The following is a 27509-nucleotide window of genomic DNA, read 5'->3' as shown; positions in this document are numbered from 1 at the left end:
AAGAAACACATAACCTATTTCTGAATGGCATAACTAAATCCTCCAGAGGCACTCCAAGAATGCATTCACCATGGCACTTGATCACTGTCCTTACAGTATTATACTAAGTTTACAGTTATGTTTCACACCGTGCATTTAACAAAGGACTGCAGTTCATACTTTGGGTGGGTGTTTGTGTGTGTTTATATATATTTATAGAGAGAGCGATAGAGAGAAGGATATCTTACAGTGGAAGCACTAGTGACGAACGGGCCCTAAACAAAAAAAAAAGTTCATCCACTTTGGCTCCTTTATGGTGGAAAGTTTTATGTCAAGTAGGGCCAAGAAAAAAGGGTGGGTTCCAAAAGTATAATTTCCCATTTTAATTCCCATAGGAAAGTTGGCTCTCCGATATGGAACAAAAGGCAAAATGGACTTACTCCACATTTGGCACAAAGTTACAACTTTACTCAGAAAATGTGCTTTTTTTTATTTGGTGTAATTGCGCTCCATTGTTTTGGATACATTAGCATTTAAAGAGCAGCTCGACTTTGACATGCAAGTTTTAATACAATAATGTGAATACCATTATTATGGATGATGTCATCAATAATGTCATGAGTGATGTCAACAATAATGTCATTTACCATGCCAAGGGTGATGTATCATGGAAGGGCATTACGAGGTGCAAGTGACAACTAGTTCAATAAACTATAACTGGAGAAATGCAGTGTTTTTTTTTTTTAAGTTAGTCTCATCTCATTTCAGATCACTTTTAACTAGTGTTTTTAAGAGCAAAAACACACATCTTAATGGCCATCGGATGCTATGAAACATACAGCTCTTCACACCATGCATTTTTAGAAATGCAACCTCAAAGTAAGTTGGGTTTGCACTGACTATATTAAATCAAACAAGTAAAAACGGTAAAAATAAGTGCGTTCACCACTTTATAATCCAAAACGTTTTCAAATGTTCTCCATGCTCAAAGTCGTGCTTTCAAAGGTAAAGTTACACAGCCTTCAAGCCACTCCAAGGGTAAAGTGTACAAGCATCCATTTCAACATTTGTTACCTGATTACAAGGCATGAGACACAAATAGGTCCTTTCCTTGCGACTGTTTTCCTATTTTAAATTATAGAAATAATTGTATGTTCCACATAATAACAATGAAAGACAACAGCAGCAAAATGCAAAAAGCTACTACACTGAAACGTACTCTAGAGTAAGATCTTGAAACGGACTTCGGGCATCTTTATATAATCACCCAAACCAAAAATAATTATGACAGGGTCTGCTGAATAAACATTTAATAAAACAAAATACTCTTCGATGATGAATGGAAATAAACATGAAACGTGCCTGGAGATTTTCAGCATACCGTAACAAGTATCTCAATGCTAAAATATCTGAAATATGAGTAAGCTGAACTGCAAAATTAATTTTGAGTAGACTGAACAGCAGATACCATGAATATACTGCTGAAGGACTGTTGCACCATAGGACACAGAAGGAGACTGCTAACAGCAGCAAGAGTACAACACCGACTGAATAACCCCATGGGATAATCGGATATCACAAATGTACAGGACAGACTGAGATATTCGATACATTTCTGGACGGTTTAGCTACAAGCCAATGAATTTGACAGAATGGCCTGAATTTAGTCCTGGGTTTCAAGAAACCAATAGGGTTTCACCAGAGATAAGAATGCAGAGGGGAGTTCATCGAGAAGTCCAATGACTTTGAAAAATATTTTAACCCTTACTTCACGTATAAGAGGATTTTCCCAATGAAAGATTTCTCTCGAATTAATTTGTGGGTAAACCCCTGTAGCATGAGCGAATGGCAAACCTAGAAATGTAACTTTGAATATGTCAGTATGAACAATTGCTGCCTCTGTACGATCATCAGTGCAGCTGATCCAGTGGCACTGAGTCCCACGGATATAAGGAGCCTGTGGTTTCAAGTGACCCACTTCACTCCAATTAGTGGCTGATTTTTCTCAACAATACCAAAGTGTGGGGGGCAATTTCCTTGCATGCATTAGGACCCTTGACGTCCGGGCTATGCCACAGCTCTTCAAATTATATTTTATACCTACTGTGTAATTACATATCAAGTCGGCCAGATAACATGTTAAAATGCCTAGGATCTATGTACTAATTTACCAGCTGACATTACTCTGCAGCTCAATCTGAACAGTCCTGTAAAGGGAATTTAAGATTATGCTCACCTAAAATTGCAGTGAATGTTGAATAATGTCATACATGGCACACTATACGAAAGAAAGGTGCAGACAGTTTTTCTACACTGCACTTAACCGAGTAGTTTTTGTAAAATTAAAACCACTTCACTTGATGAAGAACATACTGACACGGAGAACAGAGGTGAAGGTGAAGAGCTAAGGATAAGGTTACCTTTAGGAGACAACATGATTCATCACTATTTTTCTAGCCTACTGACATCCTGCTAACTAGTGATAAGACCGGAAACTGCTTCTCATAGAAGATAATTGAAAATGTAACTAGTCTTTGTAACATCCTATTATCATGCACATCATGCACAGCTCACTAATTCCATCTTTAAAAAGAAGGCTATGGATGTGATAGTTCTGACCAACAACAAATAGGTAAGCAAGAGGGAGCTAGGAAAAGGAGAGTCTACACACTTATTTCCTGCTGCTGGCTCGCTTTTATCCCAATCTGTGGTTAAACTTGGCGGCAGTATCAGTGCATTTTCTTCATGAGGAAGAACCTAGCGAGTGGCACTTGCAGAAAGTAGGGTGGGTAATCCACATAGCTGGCCAGCATGTCTTGAGACACCAGCAAGCCTGAAGAATGCTACCAATCTGGCTCAGGTGAAATGCGTGGAGACATACCATGGAAGAAAGCAAAGGTAGTGATGCATCTGGTGGCAGTAGTAGCGTTGGTGTTGGCAATGGCAGCATTCATGTTACCTAAAGTATTCAAAAGATTGTGATTCCTAGCTCTGCCCAGGTACACAAGTCGTAAAAAGGGAATTTTCTCAGCCAAAGAGGTGCTGGAGAATAGAAAACCAAAAAATAAGAGTGGAACTTCTTCACATCATCGAGAATAAGAGAGTGGGATAAGAGAGCAGAAAAACACAGTCTATATTTAAATGAGCGTGAGGGAGCAGTGAGAGACAGGAAAGCTGGTTAGTCTGGAGAAAGGGGTAACACCACGCCAGTTTCATTCGGGCATGGCATGTTTTGTATGGTATCATCAGTGCTCTTCTCACAGCAGGTCCATGGGGTGGACAGTCTACGTAATGAAGGACTCCGATGGGAGCGTAGATTATTCATCTATAAGGGTGGGTTTCAAGTGACCTCAGAGACAGCTCGAGTCTTTCTCTACTTTCTATGAAGTCGCTTGTAATCTCTTGGTGGGCAGAATCCCTTTTGGTACCTAGCCGTCTATCGTCCTACATGTCTTCAACCATTACAGCATCAGCTGCCTCATCAACAGATGCTGGTCAAGAGTGTGTGGAATGTTATTTTTCCACTAGCAACGCCATAGCTCACAACGGATCTATTTCACACACTATTTTACAATTCACCTACACTCATTAGAACCAATGATCAGCTCTAGGGAACTGTTTTCGCATGACCAAGACATGTGGGCAAATGGCTGACAGCAGACAAGCACACGCTAGGTGTAAGCCACTGACAGGCTAAGAACACACACAGATGGCAAGAACTATGCTAAGACACCCATTAACACCCAGCACAAAACAAGCTCTTATTGTGAAGTGAGAATATTCTGGCGAACTTCTGATCTTTCCCAAGAAATGGTTCTGTTGAGATGCAGACCATAAAAGCGCCCCGGGCACTGCCGCTGTTATTCGTTTTATTCTACTGAAACAAACGCGCTTTTGTCTGGCTTGCACTTCTGAAGATGAAAGGGGCCAAGGGTCGGTGATCACATGCGTGCTCTGCAATCTGCCGCAGAACAATGAAAGTTTGTTTCATGTCAACAAAATACCAGCACGGAGGAACTGCACAAACACATGTTTACCGTGGGGATTGACTGCATTGGGAACAGGGGCCATGCACAGAAAAAAAAAAAAACATTGCAGGTTTTATAATCATATTTTTATCAGGCCTAGTGAAGAAATTCTTTTAAGTCGCAGGAATGCATGAAATAGGATTGTAGCCCTTAAATTTCAGTTTAGCACCAGTCATGCTCCAGAATGAAAGGTCAGGTTATCTACAATTAACAACGTGATCATTGTATAGGCAGTGGTTATAAACAAGCCGAGTTTAATTAAGTAATATAAGTTTCCTTCATGCACAGGATCATAGACTTCAGGTCAAAGAGGGGCCAGCAACTGCTTGCCATCTTACATGCACGCGCTTACAGTGAGCAGTGTTGTTCCGTCTAAATATGTATAAAGGAATGTAAGCATTGCACGTTTTGGTAAGTGAAAGTGAGTGGGCGTTGTGATGGATAAACTGAGTGATTTAATATATGAGTGGATGACCACTCTGAAGTGGCCCTTGCAAACGTCTGTCAATAGAAAAACTCAATAAAGAACACATGATGATCCGATGATTGAATTAATGCATGAATGTATGAATGAGCACATGCATGGATGAATGAGTGATTGGGAGGAGTAGTAAGCCCATAGAATAGCCATGGTAGAGAGCAACATATATAAAGGCAAATATGAGACAACAGATGCTGGCATGTAAGGATAAGTCGGTACATGGATGGAAAGGTTTGTGCATTGAAGGGTGAGTGAGTGTAAACTAGGGTGAATAAGTGGGGGAGAGCATGATGGTAGATAGAATTGGTAAGTCTTATTACGCCTGTCCTGAATTCTTTTTTTGTTTTGGAGTGGTTAAATCAAAAGCTTTCAATGTAAACAAACACTCCAATGCATTTCAGGACTAAATCGTCTCTTCATCATAAAAAATGCATTTTACGTGCACATTTCTGTGTATCGCTAAATCCAAATGGAAATCCTGCGTACAAAAAAATAAGACTTAAAATTCACTGTATTCTCCAACTGTGGGATTTGTTACCCATATGCAGACTACAAAACGGATATGAAAGACTTTGCCTTAACGGCACCAAAAAAAACATATTGGCACTTAAACATTGTTTTAAAAATCATGAGGGGCGAAGATGGCATCTGAGTGAGACCGCTATCACTCACCTCTGCTTCGCTCCGATCCTCGCCGGGTTCCCCCTCCGAGCATAAACAGATTATGCAAGTGGAAACTGATCGATGGACCTGATGGCATGACGGAGGCCGGAGACAAGGTGACCACCCACCCGAGGAAAAAAGTGAGGGCTGCTGTGCGTGGTGGGTGCGGAGTCGGGCGCAGGATCAGCGCCGACACTATCGGGATCGATTCACCACGTGCTCAGGTGAGAGGGGGCTAAATAATCACAGGAGACACTGTTTGGTATTACTGCAGGGTTTGGTCTCCGTCGCCCGAACTGGCGTACGTCGACGTGGCCCTTAACTTTATTGAATGTATGTCACGTGATATAGCACGCATGTCGCGTAGTCGTGACGGCCTGACGTCACGATATTACATTCCTCCCAACAATCAACAAAACAACAAAAAACAAAAGATACTACTGTAAACCAGCAATAGGGAATATCAATGTCCTCATTAGGAATAAAACCCCGATAAAACACACTCTGATACTCTTAACAAATTCCCACAAAAAAACGGAACAGTCTTACGTGAGATAATTTCTTAGCAGATATTGGGACTGGCCTCGCCCTGAGGGGACGTCCACTCCGGCCTCAACGGCATCTTCACCGTCGCCGACTTCCAACGGAGCCCGAGAAACTTCAGGCTCCGCGAGGGGGCTGTCAGTAGGCCATGAGTCATCCAGATCACCAACATCATTTGAGCACTTTTCTCTACTGTTCACCCGACATTGGTCTCCATTTTCCGGTTGAGACGACGAGGTTGTCAGGGGCTCAGGGTGATACTTTCTGAAATGGGAAACATTCCGGGTCACAGTCTCGCGTCCTCTCATGGCAATGACCCTAGTCCCCTTGATGCTGACAACAGTCCATGGCGACTTTTCATATGGAAGTTGAAATTTTCCTGTGGATGCTCGATTCTTGAGCAGCACCACGTCCCCCTTTTGGATCTTTGTGGGTTGAGCATTTCTTTTCTGGCTTGTTTGAGCAAACGCCTGTTTGCGCCAAACTTCGATCCGTCCTTCATCAGGATTTTGGGGCTGCCAGCGAGGATGATGCGGTATTGAGTCCATAATCACTCGACCCATTAGCAAGTGAGCAGTGGCCACTCCAGTGGTGGAATGAGGGGTTTGTCGATAGCTCCGGAGGAATGTGAATATAGCCAGCTCTATGAATTGTTTTTTGTCATGTGCAATCCGGATCACCTTATTGAGAGTCCTCATAAATCTTTCCGCCTCACCATTGGCTTGCGGCCATCTTGGCGTGACTCGACGATGTCGAATTCCCAAGGCCGTAAGATATGTGGCTAGTTCTTGTCCTTGGAACGGAGGCCCATTGTCAGTGCGCAGCTCCTGCATCAGTCCATGTGCCGCTATGATTTTTTCGATCTTGGGTATGACTTCCGCAGCAGTGGTGGATGTGACAATCTCCACCTCCGGATACTTTGAATGGTCATCTATGGCTACTAGAGTGTGGCGGCCATCGGGCAGGCTACCAAAATCCATGCTGACACAAGACCAGGGGAGCCTTGGCCGAGTCTCTGCGATTACTGGAGCCGGACGGGGCAGGTCTCCGGTGGCTTGACATGAAGAACACGAGCAAACGGTTGACTCTACCAGCTCATCCATTAGAGGGAACCATACCTTGGTCCGAAGTCGAGACTTTGTCTTCACCATGCCCTGGTGCCCCACATGGGCTAACTGCACACACCGGTCCATTAACGAGGTGGGAATTACTAGTCGATGTCCTCTTTTTTTTGGATAAATCTGTTTATTATTTTGCAAGTTTTACAGGTTATAGACAAGCACTAGAATACGCTGAACAGTGACCAAATCATGAAGCAATGGCTTAACCAAAGGAGTCAAATCATGGGACAGGAGGAGCACTCGCCCCGCAGTCAAAGGATTTAACAGCCAGGCAGTGATGATGCGAATCCCAGTATGATACACCGTGTCATGCTTTGGTATGATAGGACCAGCGGCATAATGCACATAGTCTACACAAATCAAACAGGATACTTGCTGGCACAGATAATGAAATATAACATTAACAGGAGGCAGAACGTACAAAGATCCTCCCAGCAACCAAGAAACAGCAGCAGAGTCCGACCTACAAAAGTACATTCTACGATACTTGACAGTGGCCCCCCCAGCTCCCTCCCCTCCCCAGCACCCCCCAAACGAGTAGCCCCACATTGGGGAAATGACACCGACTACCCTGATTATCAGACATTACACTGCTGACTAATTGGCAGATTAACTGACCTCATGTACACGCTCGACCGTGTCTGGGGACACCCCTCCCTCTTGGGCCGTGATACTCTCTGTAGAATCCCCTTCGATCCGCGCCAGGGCCCGTAGGAGATCATCCCATTTTGCTGTGATAGGTGTCCTCCTAAGTCCCAGTGTTTCCTCCCTCAGGAGAGCTATGCCCTCCGCCTTAGCCCATGCCTGAAGTGAGAGCCACCACGCCCGCACGTGCGGTGGATTTGATGCCTTCCAGTGTTTTGTGAGCAGACGTTTAGCCACTACCAGTCCCAAGTCTAGGAAACGGGAGGTGACCTTCACGGCCGGTGTTCTGCGGAATAGGTGCAGTAGGTAGACGGGCCACTCAAAAGGTATGGTGCGGCCTGTACACATGTGCAGCTTTTCGTGAACTGACTCCCAGTATGGACGCAGCGTGCGACAGCTCCACAGCGCGTGCACCAGCCCCGCTCCCGGCTCCGCACAGCGGGGGCAAGCTGCATCTATGCGGTGGAAATATCTATTAATCATTTTGGGTGTGAGGTACGCCCTGTGAAGTATGAACAGCTGTATCTGGCGGAATCGCATGTTGCGCGGTACTCGTGTTGGGCTCTGCAGTATCTTGCCCCACTCCCTATCGACTAGTGGCCTCCCCAGGTCCGCTTCCCATTTACGGCGAAGCGGTTCCAGGCTGATTGCCGCGTGCGCGCGTAAGGAGGATGCAAACCACCGAATCAAGTGGCTGCCCCGCCCCATCACATGCAGATACTGTATTGTGAGGTGTTGGCATGGTTCCACCGACATGTCCCCCCCATTTAGCCGCTAATGTGGCGATCAGGGAACGATGCGTGAGAAATTGCCCTGGTGGCAGGCCCGACTCGTCGATCAGGGATTCGTAGCCCAAGAGAGCACCCTCCCGGTAGAGATCACCCAAGGTCTGTATGTCCGCTGTATGCCACTCCGTTAGTTCCGTGGCAGTGAGTACCCCCCGCCCGCTCGGGGAGCCCTCCAGTGGAATGGCCGGGGCATAAGGAACCAGGGCTCTAGTGAGATACAAGCTGCGGCGGTAGCATCTGTAGGCCACTACCATAAGGAGCGGTGACGGCACGTGAGCTTTTGCGGCCGGATGGAAGAGCCTAGTAATGTCCGCTAGAGACAGGGGAGACGCTGTTGTTGCAGTGTCATCCAAGCACCTACCCGCCAACCAACGAGCTACCCACTGGAGCTGCGCTGCCAAGTAGTAATGTTCAAAGCACGGCGCAACCAGGCCTCCCTGGTCGGTAGGCAGGTAGAGCTTGGGCAAAGCCAAACTATGGCGCGAGCTGCCCCAAACAAAATCCCGGAGTGACCTCGTGAGTGTGGTAAAGAAGGCCGCTGGGACGTATATTGGCAGATTGGCAAAGTAATATAGTAGACGGGGAAGTATCACCATCTTGGCCAGGGCCACCCTGCCGGTGACCGTGAGTGGGAGCGTGCTCCAGAAACGCATCTGGGACCTGATTGCCGACACCGCCCTGCCCAGATTGCCCTCGATGAGGTCCGCCGGCTGGAGATATATCTGGACTCCCAGATACCGGAAAGTGTCTGCCTTCCACTGCACGCGCACACCATCCAAGACGTATCCTGGGTCCGGGGTGTCCCCTCCAAACGCATACAAACAGGACTTCGCGGCTTTCACCTTAAGCCCCGAGATGGCGGCGAAGTCAATCAATATGCGCTCTAGAGCGACCGGAATATTTCTGACGTAGATCAGAAGGTCGTCAGCATATAGTGACACCTGATGCGTCGCGTCCCCTAGAGGAATACCGTCACCCAGTGACGAGCGCAGCGTCGATGCCAGAGGCTCCATTGCCAGTGCAAACAGGAGGGGCGAGAGCGGGCACCCCTGCCTGGTGCCCCTGTAGATTGGTATCGCAGCTGAGATGTAGGGCCCCGTTTTTACCCGCACTGTTGGGCTCCTGTATAGGAGTGCCACCATCTGGAGGAACTCCGGGCCCAGTTCATAACTCGTCAGCACTGACGCAAGGTAGCCCCACTCCAGACAGTCAAAAGCTTTCTCCAAATCTAGGGTGAGACAACCCGCCGCAGGCCACCCCCGCCCACACTCCGAGGCCACCCGGAAAAAACACCTCAGGTTCAGTGAGGTACTCCGCTTAGGTACGAATCCGTTCTGGTCGCTGTGCACCAATAGGGGCACCACCGGCGCCAGGCGTTCCGCCAGTACCTTGGCTAAAATTTTATAGTCTACATTAAGTAGAGCCAGGGGTCTATATGATCCTAGACTCACAGGATCCCTATGCGGTTTAAGCAGGGACACCAGGTAGGCCTCGCGCATTGAGGGAGGCAAAATGTGCTCCTCTAGGGCTGCGGAATAAAGGGCGTGCAGCTTCGGTACCAAGGATTCCCTGTAGGCCTTGTAGTATTCCACCGGGAGGCCATCCGGGCCTGGCGCCTTCCCAGTAGCCATGGAGCTGATCGCCCCATCAATCTCCTCCAATGTAAGGGGCCCGTCAAGCGACTCCAGGTGGGCTACAGGGACCGTGGGCAGGTGGGCGGCTTCCAAGAAGCGGTCGAGTGCGAGCCTGGAACAGCGCCCCAGGGAGCGGTACAGCTGTGCATAGTGGTCAGTCATTGCCTGGTGTATTTCGCGCTGTGTGTAGACCAGGGGACCTTCAGGCGTACGTATGGCCCCTATCGGGGCATGGGCGGTTTCCTGCCTGAGCAGCCAAGCCAGCAAACGACCTGTCCTGTCAGCCCTGGCACGAGTACACGCAGTATGGGCCGTGTAATTGTGACAGCGCAGACACTCCAGAAGGTCAGCATGCTGCGCCCGGAGGCGTGCCAATTGTGCTGAGTGGCGATGTCCCCCTTCACCGTCCCGCTCATATTTGAGTAACTGCATTTCAATGCGGGTGAGCGACGATGTCAGTCGTATGCGTATATTCCACGTGGCGCCCAGGCAGTGGCCCCTAATAGCCGTTTTATGGGCATCCCACTCCACCAGCGCATTACTCGCCGTCCCCTCGTTTAATTCAAAATATTCTAGGATAGCCGTGCCCAGAGAGGCGCGGAATTCCGGATGTTCCAACGCGGCGGGTTGGAGACGCCAAGTGGGCACTGGGGGACAACCCGGATCCCAGTTCAATCGCAGCTTTAGGGGGTTGTGGTCTGAGTGGGTGCGCCCCAAATACTCGGCGACCTCAATCAGCGAGTATAGCGATTGGGAGCCCACCACCCTGTCTAAACGCACATGCAGATCGTGTACCACAGAATAGAAGGAGTATGTACGAGTGTCCGGGTGCAGGCAACGCCACACATCCAGCAACGCCCAATCCGAAAGCCATCCGGCGAGAGCCCGGGCGTTCGAGCCAGCCTGCGCGGTACGGAGGGGTGGAAAAGACCTGTCCAGGTGCGTGTCCAGCACCGAATTAAAATCCCCACCCAACAACCACGGAATTCCAGCGTAGGGGGCCAAGGACTGAGACAACTGCGCCAAGAACGATGGCTGGTCGATGTTCGGAGCATAAATGGAGCCTAGCAGTATTTGCTGGCCGTTGAGCGTTCCACGAGCCAGGGTGTACCTGCCTGCGGGGTCTGTTACCGTGCCCTCGCATACAAAGGGGGTGCCCGCCCGCACCCAGATCAGCGTGCCCCGGGCACGCGCCGAATAAGTTGTGCCATATAGCTGGCCTCTCCAGCGCCTGCGTAACCTATCCAGTTCCGGCTGCGTCATATGCGTCTCTTGCAAAAGGGCAATAGCCGCCGAGTGCCGCTGAAGATATGCAAAGATAGAATAACGGCGAGAGGGCGTGTACATGCCACAGATGTTCCACATGATTATGTCAGTGTGCGCCATCGAGAGAAGACCAGCAGGATAGGGGCGCCGGAGCCCGGCCGGGCGCAGGTGGGGCAAGGGACAAGGCCCGGTGATAGCATGTCGGAGTGCTGCAACAAGAAACAGAACAAAGAAACCAAGAACAATGCAACCATAGGGGCAGACATGGCGTAGCGTCCGTCCAAACTACTGTAACAATGGAATAGTGTAAACCAGTGCAGAAGGGTACCTGCGAGGGCGTGTGAGCCAGCTAAGACGTGCCGTAACCTTCCCCCCCATTCCTACGTGGGCATGTCAGCTTGTGGAAACCCTGACGTCAGCATGTGGGGCCAGCCGACCCCGGCGCCCCGGGTCCCTCCCAGCCCCCCGAGCGGACCCCCGCACCACGGCCAACAACAGGTAAGGCACCACCACTCCAACAGCAGCAGGGTCAGACAATATCAGAGGCACGATAGAACCACCCCCGCCCCCAACCACGTTCAGGGTTAGGCAAGGACTGTTAGTGGGCTACTTGCGTGCAGTGTCCACAACGGTGAAAAAACAGCAGAAAGGCTTATTCAGATAAGATCGTCAGCTGTTTGCGGAGTCACCGCCGGTAGGATAATGTCATCTGAAGCGGTAGTGGAGGGCGAGGATGAGCCGCTCCGCACCAGCGTGGCCTGCAGTTGGCGCTCCAAGCAATCCTGGGCACGCGGGGAGCCGAGGGTGGTGACCGCCTCAAGTGCCTCCAGTCTCTCCCTGCGCATGTTCTCCGGGGTCGGGGCAATGATCCCAGGCTGGATGGGCCTCCTGGCTCCGCGGCGGCGACGGCCCCCCCCAGCCACCGGCGCACCAGTGTCTGAGGTTGCCGGCCGCGTACCCGACCACAGCCCCGACTCCTCGAGCCAGTCCCACGCTTCCTCTGGGGAATCAAAAAAGTGTGTCTTCTCTTTGGCCGTGACGCGTAGGCGGGCCGGGAATAGCAAGGAGTATGGTATGGCAAGGGCACGAAGTTGTTGTTTCACTGCGAGATAGTTGCTCCTGCGCCTCTGCACCCGAGCCGTGTAGTCAGGGAAGAACATGACCGGGCTGCCGCCCAACTTGAGAGCATCCAACTTGCGCGTTTCCTGGAGAACCACGTCACGGTCCCTATAGTTGAGCAGTTTAAAGAGAAATGGCCGCGGCCTGGCCCCCGGCGGAGGTCCCCGAGCTGGGATTCGGTGGGCTCTCTCAACGACGAACTGCTGCGACAGGAGAGCCTGAGGTATGAGCTCGTGAAGCCACCGCTCCATAAACTGTTCCGGGTGACCTCCCTCTTCCCCTTCCGGCAGGCCCACCACGCGAACGTTGCTTCGCCGGGAACGGCCTTCCGCATCGTCCGCCTTATCCTCCAGCTCGTGAACCCGGTCCAGTAGGTCCTGCAGCGCCGCAGTATGATTTTGCGTAATAGGTTGGAGTTCCGTGAGTGTTTGGCCCTGTATAGTAACCTTGTCGACTAACTTGCGATGATCCGCGTGTAAGAGGGTAAAATCTGAGGCGATCTTATCCATTCTGGTTTCCAGGGATGTCCTGGTGTGTTCCACTGCAGCGCTATATCCGCTCCATTGCCGCAAGGACGGAGTCCATCTTGGCTGCTAGGGCCGTGGGCGTAGATTCCGACGAGCCACCAGTGTCTAGGGGCGGGGGGCCCAAGTCGTTTCCACGGGAGGGCCCCTGCTGCAACCTAGCTTTCATGCGCCCCATCACGAGCTGCTGCGCCGTGGGCATTCGCAGGCGGTCAACGAGTAGGACAGCGTAACAGCAAGGGGGCCGTCACACTAAGAGCTAGATTCCAGGCACACCAAACCCCAGGTATCTGCAAACCTCGACTCGTGCCAGGACAGCCCCCGTCCGCTTCAACCAGACTCCGCGTGAACTGACGTGTAACTGTTAGGTGCAGCTCTAGCGTGGGACCTGGTGTCACACGCCCAGACGCCAGCGTGAAGCGGTCCTCCACTCCCCGCGTCTCAACCGGGGCCACGCAGGGTATGTCCAGGCCACACAGACCTACACCGCAAGGGCGCAGCAGGGATCCACGCCGACTACGCCACAGGCTGTAAGCGCTCCAGGAGGGATGGCGAGGTCAGGTGGCAAAGGGCAACTCCAGGAGCTGTAGGAGCAAACGTGACCACCTCACCAGGTCCACAGTGAGCGCTGTGTGACAGTCTCAGCCCCCCACGCAGGCGAGGGCCCCCTAGGATATGCACGGGGGTCCGCCACTCACTCCCAGTCAGTAAACAGCACCGGGCCCCCAGGCCCAACCGATCTCCGCGTCTCAGCCCAGCAGGGAGCCCCAGGCCCGACTGGCCCCCGTGACTCCCAACCGCCTCCGGGTAGCACTCAGCCGCGCCCTTCGTGGGCCAGCCCCAGCCCGAGGACTGCACCGGTCCGCCGCAGTAGGGTCCCAGGCTCCAGCCGGCCTCCACACTCCAGTCCCGCAGGGGGCCCTAGGCCCGAACGACCCCCGTGGCCCCCCCGCCGCCAGCAAGCACTCTGCCGCACTCCACACAGGCCTACCTGGGCCGAAGGCCTCGACGACCAGCCGCAGCACCAGGCCAGCGTTCTCCACAGACAGAGCACAGGCCTCTAGGTCAGGGGTCCCCGCACCGCTGGTCACCAGGCAGCAACGTCCAATGCGAGGGAGCCACCGGGCATCTCACGCCCCTCACGATGGCGCCAGGGTGAGCCACTGCAGCCCCAGGCAGGCAGGAGAGCGCCGCAGGCCCGCCACACACTCCGATGCGGCAGGGGCGGCCCGCGCGAGCGAGCCGCGCCGTCAGCCGGCCGGCCCAGGCCTCCGTAGTTCAGCAGGCCACAGGAGCGCTACGGGGTGAGCACAGAGCCCCAGGAACCTCCCGCGGACGCCGCTCCACGAGGCAAACAGAGTAGGCAGGCACCGGGGTCGGGCGGAGCCCCGCGCCAGCGGGATATGCCAGGATAAACCGGGGATCAGGCACAGAGCGCGATCAAAACGCGTCAGCCATCTTCAGCGCCTGGCCACGCCCCCCACTAGTCGATGTCCTCTTAGCAAGCAACCGCTCTGGTCTTCAGTGAGTTCTTCTCGGACATTGCATAGACTTTCCATTATTCGCTGAGCTTGAGTTGTCAGGTTTTTCCAATCAACCTTGACCTTTCGCCAATTGTTACATTGCAGAGCTAATTTGGCTCTCTGTAAACACTCATCAGTAGAAGTTGCTTCGGCCAGGGTCTGCATAGACAAGGGAAGTGGACACGATCGGGCTGTAACACATTTTACATATTCTTCGGTGTCAGCAGCATCCTCCATCTCCTTACGGGTAGCGACTCGGGGATGTCGGGACAGGTAGTCTGCCGGGTTACGGGATCCCGGTTGATATTCCACTTTACAATTGTAGTCTTGGAGCTGCAACATTCATTTTTCAATTCTCGGAGGAGGTTTGGTGGAGGTTCCTGAAAAAAGAGCTACCAGTGGTTTGTGATCGGTGAGGACTGTGAAAGGCTTTCCATAGACATACAAGTGAAAATGGCGACATCCCCAGTGAATGGCAATGTCCTCTTTTTCAATTTGAGAATATCTCTGTTCTGTTTCGGTCATTGATCTGCTTGCAAAGGCTACAGGAGTCCAGTCCTCTTCTTGTTGTTGTCTCTGCAGCAGCACGGCCCCTAGGCCTCGAGGACCAGCATCTACGGCGATTTGTGTCAACTTAGCAGGATCAAAGAACGCCAGAGTCGTTGCTTCAGAAAGAGAGTTTTTTATCTCAGTGAATGCTTGGATTTGCTCCGGACCCCATTTCCATGGAACTGAGTCTTTTGTGAGCTCTCGTAAGGGCATCGTTAAAGTTGTGAGATCCGGGATGAACCTTCCACAGTAATTTATCATGCCAAGAAAGCTGCGAACTTCAGTCACGCTAGTGGGCGCCACGGCTTCTTTGATATCCCGAACTTTCTCCGGATCTGGGTTGACTCCTTCAGCGGAGAATGTGTACCCAAAGAACTGAAGTTTTTTCTTTAGAAATTCGCACTTTTCTCGATGGAGAGTAAGCCCAGCATCGCGTAAGCGGCAAAACACTTGTGTAAGCCGTGCATTGTGTTCGGGAATTGATTTTGCGTGTATCATAATGTCATCACTTACATTGATCACCCCTGGGATGTCCATGATCAATTAATGTATAACATTTTGGAAAACTTCAGCCGCACTCGACACCCCAAAGCTCAACCGGGTGTACCGTCGTAACCCCACGTGAGTTGAGAAAGTGGTGATGTTTCTCGAGGCCTCATCAAGTACCAGTTGATGGTACCCTGACCGTAAATCCAACTTTGAGAACCAACAGGCTCCAGCCATTTCCCCGATGAGATCATCAATGGTCGGGGTGATGTGGCGCTCTCGTTTGATCGCTGCATTTGGCAGACGCATATCAACACAGATTCTCACTGCCCCAGGCTGCTTTGGTTTTCTCGTGACCACAATTGGAGAAACCCACGGAGTGGGACCAGAGACCTTTTCGATGATTCCTGCAGCCTCCAGTTTTTTTAGTTCTTCCTCTACTTGTGGACGAAGATGAAACGCTATTCTACGATGTCGTAGAGCGACAGGTTGAACTGTAGGGTCGATGTGAAGGTGAATTTCTTTCCCTCGGAATCGCCCAATTCCTTTGAACACTTCTGCAAATTAATCGAGAAGATGCTGTATGGATCCATGATGTACACTGAAGGCAAATGTCACCACTCCAAGGTCTTCGCCTGCCCGACAGCCCAACAGAATTCCTTGCCCCTCTTCCGTGACATACACATTAGTGCTGACAACTCGATCTCCATGTGTTATGGAAGTCTTGAACCTACCTAGAATCTTCAGTGGGGTTTCTTGTCCATAAGCAAACACCGTGATCGCGGAGGAACGCAGTGCAGGAGCGGGACTCAGCGTCCGATGTAAAGTGGCTGCCATGATGTTTATGGTAGCACCAGTGTCCACTACGGCCATTACTTCTTGAGATCCCACGCAGATATTACATTGTGGCAGCTGACGGGCCTTCCGGGTGGCAGTGCCAATCATGTGCACTTTGTGTACTACTTTCTCTTCATCCTCATCATCATCCATGTCACTTGGAGTTTGATCCCTTTCCGATACTGCATTTGCCCTTTGTCTGGGACGTCGGTACTTTTTAGATCGGCATACCTTTTCAAAGTGGTTGAATCTTCCACATCCAGAGCATTTCTTCCCTTTTGCTGGGCACTCCGCCGGTGGATGCGGTGGTCCGCCGCAGTAACCACACATCTTAGCTGGTCCGGCCATCATAGTATTGGGACTTTTTTTTGTCCACTTGGTCACAGGTCTAGTGGTCGCTGCATTGACAGGCTCTGTCTTCACCGGGACTTGTAGAGCGGCCTCCATGTGAGCAGCTCGGGCTTTGGAGAGTTCTTTGGTTCGTCCCAGAGTTAGAATATCAGGAAGCGGTTGGACAGATTCTTCTAGAATGCGTTCTCGAATTTTGGCTGACGCACACCCCTGAATTATTTGACCTCTTATTTCTTCTGTAGTGTCCTGGAACCCACATGTGGAAGCGAGGTTCTTCAGCCTAGCATGATAGGAGTCCAGCGATTCCTCAGGAAGTTGTTGTGTCTGTCTAAATATAAACCTTTCGTAGTCCTGGTTAGCCATGGGCTCAAAGTGCCCATTGAGCACGTTTATTAAGGTGTGGTGGTTCTTGGGGGTAACTTCCATGATAGTTTTGACGATGTTGTGGATGTCTTTCCCTCCGAGGTGCAAAAGCATTGCACGTTTTTGATCCTTGTGTACCTTAGTGGCCTCAAAAAATATTTGTACTCTATCCACCCAATCTTTCCATTGAGGCGCAAGGGAGGATGGGGACCCTTCTACTAAGAAGGGCTCTACCGACGGTATTTGAGCCATGACTTCGTTCTTATTTTTCAATACTGTAAGTCCTTCCAGGTTAAATACTCCCAATGAATGACCCTCGGGTGGCCTCTTTTCCTTCACTGTGCAGGTAAATAGTTCTCCTAATATTGACACACTGGCTGTTTAGACATAGCCAAATTATGAAAACAGTGGCTTCTACAAAATGTTGTTGTTGATACTTGTTCTTGGTTATTTATTTTATATATATTGTGCTGCTCCACCACATTAATCACTGTAGCTGTGTGTCATTATTTGTTTTTTTTAGCACTGTTCCCACCTTTCCTTTAAGGCTTTTCCTCTAAGGAGCACTGTGCACCATTAGGGCCTTCCCTCTAATATGCCTCATGGGATATAGAGGGCCTTTCCTCAAATCGTAGGAGGGGCTTAATTGGGCCTGCAGACTGTGCAGTGTATTCCTGGCACTTCCCTCACGTGAGGCCACAAAGCGGCAGCGTATTCAGGCACCATCCACAAGAGCAGACCGCCCTCGCACCGATGATTCGAATCGGGCGGGGCAGCTCAGCAAGCCTTAACAATCGAGCGCGTGCACACGAGGGCACGCCCGGCCGCAGACACACCCGCAGAGATCCCACACGCGGCAGGCAGCCGCTCTTCAGGCCACAGGAGCTCGATGCTCCCAGCGTGGCACGAACACCACGCAGCAGAGGCATACCGCACTGGGCGAGACGTCGGGGCACGAGCGCCGCAAGCACCAGTCGCGTAGTCGTGACGGCCTGACGTCACGATATTACAGTGGGAATCCCTTGCCCGGCTATTGCTGACTGCAGTTTCCGGATGGGGAATCAGTGACGGATGCCGGTTGGTGTTGCCTAGCAACGAAGACGCTGGTGGAGATCCTAGAGCTCACTCCACAGAGGCAATGGCAGCACGAGGAGGTCGAGGCAAGACGCGCTCGAGTGCGCTGCCGGCATCAGCATGACAGGAAACTGACCCGAAAACGGACACGAACTTAAAGAAAAGCGAACCGCGTACCGATAAGGGAAACAAAATGGACAGGGATAAGATTGAGCCTAATAAAAGCACTGTCCAGAGGCATATCAGCGGGAGAACAGGGGAAAAAACAGGTTGCTATAACAAGTTTGTTTTCACCTGTGGGCATATGCGGAATTGAGAAAGAGAAGAGAATGGAGATGGGGACACGAGGAAAGCATCTGCAATTCAGCAATTACTACAAAAGCGATAAGTAGTCCTGAGGTGCTAAATGAGGAAAAACAACATGTTCCCACAGAAAAATAGCCAGGAGGCGGGATACCTCTCCCCAGATTCCATGGAAAAATTCTTCACTTTGAATGAGGAATCTGGCGAGCAACTATAGCCAGCAAGGGGAGAGAAAGATACCTAGGAGAACAAAGCGGATATCGGAAGGAAAAAGGAGCAGCCGTAAGAGAAATCTAGGAGAGGAAGAGGGTGAACTTGGATGGGACTACTCAGCCACACAGTTATTACCCCCAATGGCTCAAATGAGAAAGGGAGGATCTCCAGAGAACAACCGGGGGGCACGGCCGGACAGAAAAAAGGTGAACAGTCTGCAGAACCTTCACTTTCACCGATCTTACAAGATGAGGTCAAAATGGAAAATCGACAAGCACAACTGGCCTAAAAAAAACTACAAGGCTCAATGTGCAAAATTGGGAAAACCTGTACAGAGATAGCAGAGAGGCTAAGCATGGTGGAAAATCGCACAGAGGTGCTAGAAAACACGGTGGATGCTCTGAAAACACAGGCTACCTCACAAGAGAGCACATAGAAGGATGTGATGTGGAAGCTAGAAGAGGCAGAAAATCGTCAACGTCTCAACAACCTGAGGCTGCTAGGGATACCCTAGAACAGTGAAGGCAGTGACATTAGGAAGTTCACAATAAATATGTTGAAAAACTCTCTGCCGGAACTAGCACACCCTCGATCCCTCAGTCATATCCACATGTAATATTAATCTATTTTGTAAACTTTGTGCTCCGGCAGACCGTTCTGCATTCTGTCCATCAATTGTTCTTTTTGCATTTGTCACCCCGAGTGGAACGGGTATGCTCAGACGTGAGTCCCGTGCTCTCCATGCCACTGGAATCAAGCTATTCTGGCTGAAGAGGGGTGAAACCCCGAAACCGGTCCTAGGATGCTTGTTTCCAGTCCACGGAGGACCTGGCCTGGCAGTTCGGGCTGGACTGTCCGCATTGGGCAAAGGGTCAAGACTGATTTGCATATGGCTGGGTCCAAACTGGAATGGCATGGTGAGCAAAAAAACTATGGATTTAGGCCCAGATCTCCGTACTGGGGTGAATGTATGACATTGTTCTGCATTCTGTCCATCAATTCTTCTTTTTGCGTTTAAGATCTGGCCAGACCCAACATGAAAAGGTATTGGGAGAATTTCTCATTTTTCGTACAACCAGACTTTGAACATGCCACAGTGGGAAGAAGATGGAGCTACAGTCTATTTGAGCATGAGGGGAGGGGAGGGAAGTGGAGAGTGGGTGAGGATGGTTCAGACACTATCACACAGACTCAGGATTGAGCCTGATTTCCTAAAGGATGGTGTGGGCAGGGGGAGGGAGAGTGGAAGGGGGTAAGCGGGGGAGGGGGAAATCTCAGACAGGTATAAGGGGTGCAACTAAGAGGGACGAACTAGGATATAAGAAAGATAGGAAATGGTAGGAGTAATCCAGGCGGAAAGTGGCCCGAGAGAAGAAATATATACATCCAGGTACTGATAAGAATCGACATGGCTAGGCTGAAAATCCTCACCATTAATATATGTGGACTTAATGATTCAAAGAAAAGACCAAGAGTGGCTGCAGGACTACAAATGACAGGGGCTAATATTATTTGTATTCAGGAGACACATGTCGAGGGGTCACAACAGTATCTACTTAATACGCTAGTGTGAAAACTGATTACTGCAACAACACAGGGAGTAAAGACTAGGGGTGTGGCCATTTTGGCAAAAGGGAGTGGGATACAGTTTGTTCGATCTTCATCCGATAAGTACGGGCGGTGGGCAATTACAGAATGTCAAAACAACAATGATAAAAAAATGACATTATGTACAATATATGGAAGTGTTAGCGATGATCCTAATGTACTGGATTATATTTCTAATGAGCTTGCTCACTGGCCTCTCCCATTGATAGTTTGCAGGGGACTATGATCTGAACCTTCCCTGTGATTGGTCGTTGGAACCTGGATACAAATATCGGGGGAGGAATCCCAAAGTGTTTCAGGTCCTTAAAAACTTATGTCGGACCCATGGTTTAATAGATTGTTGGCAAATAATGCACCCAAATCATCCAGGATTTATCTTCTTCTCTAATCCACATTCAACACATGCGAGACTGGATTAGATGTTTGTCTCAAACACTGTGAACTCTAATTGCTCAATAGAAAAATGACCATGGGTCCTATCTGATCATAATCCTCTAGTTTTAAATATAGAAAGTGTAGCAGTGAACCCCAATGTGAAAATTTGGACTTTCGAAAGAGCATTGTTGCTTGGTGCTAAACAAGGAATATTGTCGACATATGAGTAAATGGATACCAGGGTTTTTGGAGGATAATTTAGGCAGTACTGCAATCGATGTGGTTTGGGACGCCCTGAAGGCAGGGATCAGAGGGGAGACGCTACGATTTTCACAAAATTTTAATAAGGAGGCTAAACAAAAAATGGTGGCCCTGCAGAGAAATTTGGGTGTAGCTGAGGAAGAACTGATAAAGGCAGTTCAGGAGGGGCGGGAAATTGAAAGTGAACTAAGACGTGTGGTGATTGCTAAAAACTCTACCACCGACATCTTAACGGAAAAAGCCATAGCCAAGGCAACAACACAGAGCATTTACTTATGAATTAAGCGAACAGGTTGGTCATCAACTGGCAGTGAGTACTAGACAACAAAATACAGCCAATCTAATAAGGGAAATCAAAGATCCAGAGTATGGGCAAAAGACCGACTCTAAAGAGAAAAGAGCTGCATTTCAACGGTATTATCAAAAATGATATGATGACACTGGTACACAACAGGAAAAGATCGAGGAATATCTAGATCAAAATCCATTGTTAAGATTAGAGGTAGAGGATCAAGATAGTTTGGATTATATATTGCAATGGGAGGAAATTTTGCTCTCCATGAATAGCTTTGCTAAGGGAAAGACGGCCGGTATGAATGGGATACCAACAGAGTTCTATACTAAGTTCTCTATACAGTTAAAAAGAATAATTTGCGATTTATTTACACATATCTTTCGGGAGAGCGACCACCGGGATCATGGTCCATAGCCAAAATCGTGTTTTTTGTTTTTTTTAAAACAAAGACCCTACAGAACTTGGGTCTTATCGCCATATCACCCTGATTAATGGTGATTCAAAAATGTATTCTAAATTATTAGCCAGTCAATTAGCACCAGTTATTCATAAAATTGTATCTGTCCGCCATTATGGGTTCATCCCAGGGAGATCTACCACCGACCATGTCCAAAGAGTGATCACATTGTTTGATATTACTGATGTTGCAGGAGACCCTATAGCACTCATATTATTGGGCGTCAAAAAAGCCTTTGATTGGGCCTCCTGGAAATATCTATGGACAGCTATGTCAAGAAGTGGTATTAGGCAACATTTTATCAGAGCGGTCAAAATGCTATATACCGAACCATCAGCTTTAGTAACGGTAAACGAGATGGTGTCAGAGAAGGTAGCCATTACCAGAGGGACAAGACAGGGGTACCCATGTTCTCCCCTTCTATTTGCGGTGTTTATTGACCCTTTCATTCATAGACTCGAGAATAACACGTTAATATCACCAATATGGTCAAGAAACTGGCCCAAAAAAACATTGGCGTATGCGGATAATATCACGCTAGTCACCAGCGACCCTGTCCCCGCAATAAAGGCGATAGAAGAAGAGGCTAAAATCTTTGGAGGCGTATCGGGTATAAGCAGAACTAAGATAAAACACAGATAATCCTCAATCATAATATCAAGATGAGAGAATTCCGAGTAGTGGAAAAAGCTACGTATTTGGGTGTCAACAGAACGGCAAAACTGGATAGTCTCGTTAATAATAATCTTGAACCATTAATACAACAGACGAAAAAAAGACCTTATTAGGTTAAATAATCTGGATCTATCCATTGGGGGCAAGTTAGGGATTTTCTGTGGAGAAAAGGGGGTGGTGGATCCAAATTTCAAAAAATCCAAACCATGGAAATCCTAATCAAAAACATTGACATTTTTAAAGAAATGTTTTTAATGTAATACATTCTGTACATTTTCTACTATATACGTATTCTTGGTTGACTGTTAGGGCCTATAGCATAACCTCACAGAGTGTGACCAGGGTTGATTCCTGTGGACTGAGTGATTGAATACAAGTAGTGTTATTTTGTTATAACCAAAGGAAGACTTGTTTTTTACTAACATTGGACAAACTGCCTTAGAACCTCCTTTGGTGGTTAGCAGCATGGGCAGTCTTCCACTTTCCCTTTAAATCTGTTTGATGAGAATACTGCAAAGTGAGAGACAATTACCTTTGCCTTTGACAAAGGGCTTTTGTCCCTCGGAGATTAGCAATGTGTAGATAGCTCCTGCTGCAGAAATCAAAAACGGCTCTAAAAAGGCAAGTTCATGCTCTCCAATTCCAGGGGAACCTCTTTTTCGTTTGCAACTATGGACTTTTCATCAATGCTAGGGAAATCACTATCCGCTCATGTGTTGTGCTGAAGATATTAGGCTACCGATTATTTCCTAGAGTAACTTTATCTGGCTGGATCTGGGTAACGTGGCATTCCTTTCGTGTTAAGGACCCTGGAGTAAGTTCTTTTAATAGTATATTTGACAGAGGCAATGCGGGACGCACGCAATTCAGTAAAAAGAGCCAGGTCAGACTCTACGGCTGTGCTGGGGGAAGACCATAAGGAGTAAAACTTTCTTCCAGAAGAAGAAGTTACTTACCTTCACAAATACTCTTTCTGTTAGTTAATCTATTTAACTGCAGATTCCTACAGACAGGATCTCGCAAAATTAACAACAGTGCTCCTGTGAGCCAGTAGGTGTTGTCAAGGGCCTCTGTTATGTCTCCAAATATACCTGGAAGTGAAAGAGCGGAGCTGCATTTAAGTGCCTGCCAGTGTGCTGATGCTAGTTTATTGTCTCTTTCCCCTCCTGCATCCTTTTGGAATCGGGACAATGGAGCCAGTCTTTCTCTTTCGAATGGTGAGGTAGATCAAAGAATGCTGACAAAATGATCAATTGACCAACATGGAAAGGTATCAAGACTTTTCGATGGGAGACCACCCTAGTTCATAACATCAACTTCTCTGGAAATAAGGTAAAGTAGGGTGGTTGAACTGACAATGCCTGCAATTCATTCAGATAGCATGCTGCTGTGTTAAGGAACACTGTTTTAATTCTCAAAGCCTTAAAGAGTAACTGTGCATGAACTCGAAGGGCATGCATATCAAGAACGTCAAAACCAGGCTCAATGAAAATTGAGATCTCATATATCGTCAGGGAGAAAATAAATGGGTCAAACTTTGATTAAATGGATCTCAACTACTGATTCAAATAAGGACAGTTGGTCCAGAAAACACAAAAAGGCAAGAGGCTCAACAAGTAACGTTTCAGTGCACCAACTACAAGGCCATGCTGGGCCAACAAAAGGACAAAATAAAGAACATCAGAAAGTTTGGCCAGTAATGCATTAGGAGTCCAGACATCACACCAAGCCACAAATATTCTCAGCATCCGGCGTAGATGGATTTAAGAGAAGTGGGCCTGGCACCAAGGAAGAAATCTGCCTCCTCAGTTGGCACATCAAAAGCATTTTACTGTTACTGTTCAATATCCACACATGGAGTTTAGATTATGGAGACTGAGGTGCAGGACCATGTCCTCTGGCTAAGACAGGAGATCCCCCCTCCCAAAGTGGTAGTCTTATCGCAGTGCAAAGGTTGAAAAGCTATGAGTACCTTACTCTCCTGGCATAGTTTGGGGCAAACAAGTTGACTTGGCCTTGGTTCTACTTCAATACTTTAGGCACAAAAGGTAGCAGTGGTAATGTATAAAGGAGTCCCTCATCCCAGCCCCGCTACAATGTCTTTCCGAGCAAGGACTTTGGAGGTAACACTAGTGTGAAAAACAGCTGATACTGTGTTTCCCGGTGGTGGCCAATAGATCGAGCTAGGGCTCGCCTCACTGACTGAAGATGCCCTCCACCACCTTAGGGAGGAGATGCTGCTTGTGGTCTGCCTAACACCTGCTGTTCAGTCCGTCCCTTGTGGCACTCAGGGACCACACTAGGTGGTTGGCCACCAAAAACATGTTTGGTTTTTCCAGCCCCTTCCAGGGACATAGACTATGCTACCATAGGGCCCAAGACCCCCACTTCGCACCGTTTGTTGACGTGTCACATGGTAGTAGTTTTGTCCATGAGAACCTGTACCAGCCTTCCCTTAAAAGATGACAGAAAGGCTTTTCAGGCTAAGCAGATTGCCTACAGCTCCAACAGATTGGTATGGAGTTGGCATTCTGCTTGAAACTAGATGCCTCTGATATCGACTTTCTCTAAATTGACAGCCCCAACATAGCAGCAACATATCGGTCACCATTGTGAGCTCTAGGTAGGGGAGTGAGAGTGGTCTGCTGCATGTCAGGTTGGCCTTCTGACAACCACCACCACAAGGAGCCACTAGTGTGACTAGTGTAAGAGTTCTGCCTGTTCCCTCTTTATCCCTGTGTAAAGGCTTGTGAGTGTCAGCTAATCACCCTTTATACATTTCTCCCTGTCTGCTCTCTTAGGAGAAGGATAATCCAGATAAATGTGGCTATTGTCTAGTGGAGGCTTCTGATCTGTCAGCATGCCAGCGGAGTAATTAAGTATTCCCAGCATGGTAGTTTAAAACCCCAATCTCGTTATAGGTCGCTCCAAAAAATATTTAAAAACCATACAGCACATAAAGGAGCACAAATATGGCCAAATTAATGTTTTATTTGTACTCCGGGCCCTTTCCAAAACCGAATAGATTATATTAATTTTTTTTTATGTTAAACCAATCAAAAATTATATTTTGTGCAGTATTAAACAAAACAAAATACTACAGACAAACTTTAGTCAAAAAGAAATAGGATATTTCCTTTGAAACCCCAATAAATGATAACGCTTGGCCCGGCATAGCATAACAAATTTGGCCAGGATCTATCTCATGTGTGAAAGATTATGTGAGATAGGTTGCCTTTGTGCAGATCCCAGGCTGAGTCAGGAAGTGGTCTGTGTGCGCACATTTATTCATGTGTAACCATTGCAGCCTCTTACCCCGGTTACGGGTCTTATTTTAAAAGGCGGGTGTTAGCGGTTATTACTGAAATCTATATTCAAAGAAGCTCACAGTGAGCGAGACTCCATTTTTGTATCTCAGTCATGACAGGGATCCAAAATCTAGGCAGTCCAAAATTAACCAAGCACTAGAAATGCCAATAGGCCTAGATTTAAAGGAATGTTGTACGGTAATGTGAAGTATTTAAAGTACATAGCATGGGAATGGACATGCATTTGTGTGGAAGCAAAGAACTGTAGAATAATATTGATAAAGGTTTATGATTCATTTGACAGTTGTACTGTCAAGCCAGGCCTAAACTTCAATGTAGGGCAATGATTGCCCTCCTCCCATCTGTGCTACTGCCACAGAAAAACACCATAAATTATCTAGTATTCCAATACACTTTAATAGCTTTACAATGTCATGTTTGTGTCCCTCAAAATTCATGCTCAGGAAGCTGGATAAATAAACAAAATGGTCACAGCTGCATGAAGGCAATGCATCTTTTTGTGGAAGAACACAATTTTTGCCCAATTAAAATGTGTACTCTTGGCTCCCAATGTGTGGGCAAAGCCAAAACCCCTCTCTAGCGATTTTCACTTGATTGTCTGATGACAACTTGCTCTGTCAAGCCAGACAAATCTGGAAGGACTAACAAAATCCCAAACCACTTCATTACATGCAAAGTCATAATTGAAATGCAACTCTGTTATATTTATATTTGTTTACAGCATGCATGTATGCTTCATTAATTTTAGACCCATTCTCTGCTTTCTTGCAAGGATAATAGCTCAACTTTAGCGTCTTGAAATTTTATTTGTTCTCTACTTTTAAAAAGGAAAATTAAAATAGTCAAAACTCAAAATCTTGTCTGGAGAGCAAGGGTAAACATTCATATCCAATGCCTCATTAATGCTCCTCTATCGGAGTCATTTCATTTGAGAAGGTTAATTGAGAAACATATCCCAGAAAGCAAATGAAGTGAAATCATTTTTAGTCATAATATGAGTATTAGGAAGCTCAAAACAAAGCTTATTTGGTAGCGGATTCTAAATAATTGGTTAATGTAAAGATGGGGTATGAAAATGATGTCGAGAGAGACTTGACATAATAAGAAGACATAACTATTAGCGTGTAATACAGATAATGCAGGGCACTACGTGAAAGAGGATACTGTACAAGAAAAAGAAAAAAATAAGGAATGAGTACAATCCCCTTGACATTGCAAAAAGAAAAGTCATCAGTATGTCTAAAGGAACCATTGTGGCTTTGCCTTGCAATAGAAATTTAGCTGACAATGCAGTAAACCAGGAGAAGTTGCATCACATTCCTCTGTGACTTTGGAAACATGAACTTCCAGAATCAATATAAAAGTGTTAGTATCTCCTTCTCACATAAATAGTACTGTTGTCCTGCTTGCTTCTTGTCCCAGGGGAATTGGGCATAGACTTGTGATGGTGCTATTTTGTACTGCGGACAAAGTCCAGTCACTTCTCTTTTTGCATAAACCTAAAAGAGGATAACTTGGTAGCTGGGGGAAATCAGAGAAAGTTACTGATTAAGATGATGATTACGTTTCTTATTAACCATTTTGTTGCAGTTGGAGCGTGGCAATGATTAAAAAGAGTCTCTCTACCACCACATTATTGCCATCCTTGTCCTAAATTAATTGATTCTGTTTGTGGGACTATGAACGTATTCAGCAGATGCATCAGAGGTGATGCTGGAGTTATTCCTTTTCAGCAACTCATTTCGCTGCATGGTATCATGCCAACTAAAGCAAATCAAGCAAAGTGGGAGGACTGGAGGCAGGATGAGCTTGTGAAACAACACATACAGACCACTTCACAAAAGCATTTTTAAGCATGGAAATTAGTCCTACATGAGTACTCTTTTACATACTCCTACATGCCTTTATGAATCACTATTAATACTAATTATATATGAATATTCCATGAACATTCCAATTATATACGTTCTAGGACCAACTTACAAAGGTATATAAAAGTAAGTAAAAGAGTAATCTCTT

At 47.8% G+C, this 27509-nt stretch overlaps 1 protein-coding gene across 1 annotated transcript in view; it reads right to left on the bottom strand.

Moving 5' to 3' along the window:
• Nucleotides 1-27509, bottom strand: part of SYDE2 (synapse defective Rho GTPase homolog 2) — a 168686-nt gene that overhangs the window by 2517 nt on the left and 138660 nt on the right. The gene's annotated exons all lie outside the window — the stretch shown is intronic.

Source organism: Triturus cristatus, chromosome 4_2 (assembly GCF_964204655.1).
Source record: "Triturus cristatus chromosome 4_2, aTriCri1.1, whole genome shotgun sequence".
Taxonomy (NCBI): domain Eukaryota; kingdom Metazoa; phylum Chordata; class Amphibia; order Caudata; family Salamandridae; genus Triturus; species Triturus cristatus.
The sequence above is the reverse complement of the archived record's forward strand: the minus strand, read 5'-3'. Positions and strand labels throughout refer to the sequence as shown.